The sequence below is a fragment of the Aplysia californica genome, unplaced genomic scaffold, assembly GCF_000002075.1.
Source record: "Aplysia californica isolate F4 #8 unplaced genomic scaffold, AplCal3.0 scaffold00003, whole genome shotgun sequence".
Taxonomy (NCBI): domain Eukaryota; kingdom Metazoa; phylum Mollusca; class Gastropoda; order Aplysiida; family Aplysiidae; genus Aplysia; species Aplysia californica.
In genome coordinates this window covers 3,626,449-3,627,094 of record NW_004797273.1, presented here as the reverse complement: position 1 = coordinate 3,627,094, position 646 = coordinate 3,626,449, and positions in this window count along the sequence as shown.

The following is a 646-nucleotide window of genomic DNA, read 5'->3' as shown; positions in this document are numbered from 1 at the left end:
CCTCCCCTAAAGAGACCGAACTTGGACGGCGAATATCTCATAAGTTCGCAAGTATCTTTTTTTCGGGGAAAAGAACTAAAACTTGTTCATACGTTTGACTGATTCGCTATTTCAAACTCAGTTCGTTTGGAAGAACCCACCACAGGCACGTGATCACTACCCACCCACTACACACTACACCAATAACTGAACCAGGAGTTACTAACTATAGCATTGTACAATACAAAACATCGCACGTTCTCCATCTCAATCAGATAACACACCAAGTTGGTAAGGTAAGAGCCCTCAGTATTAAGACGCCATTAGTTCTTGTGTGGAAAGAAACTGCTGCCATGCCACGTCATTAACTACTGTCAGCAGGATAGCCCAGGTGTGCGAGCTGATGGTGTTACCAAAGATTCTCTACTGGTGTTACTGTGTTGGCAGTCAGGCCTGGGGAATCACGTGACCCTCAAGACAGGTGGGGAGAGATCAGGTACTCGTGAGAAGTGGACAATTCAAGTGGATATAATACGGCGGGATCATCGGGCCAAAAAAGCTGTACATTGGCAGTATTACAATTCGGAATAGGACTGGCGCAAGCGTATTAAAATCTATCTATCTATCTATCTATCTATCTATCTATCTATCTATCTATCTATCTATC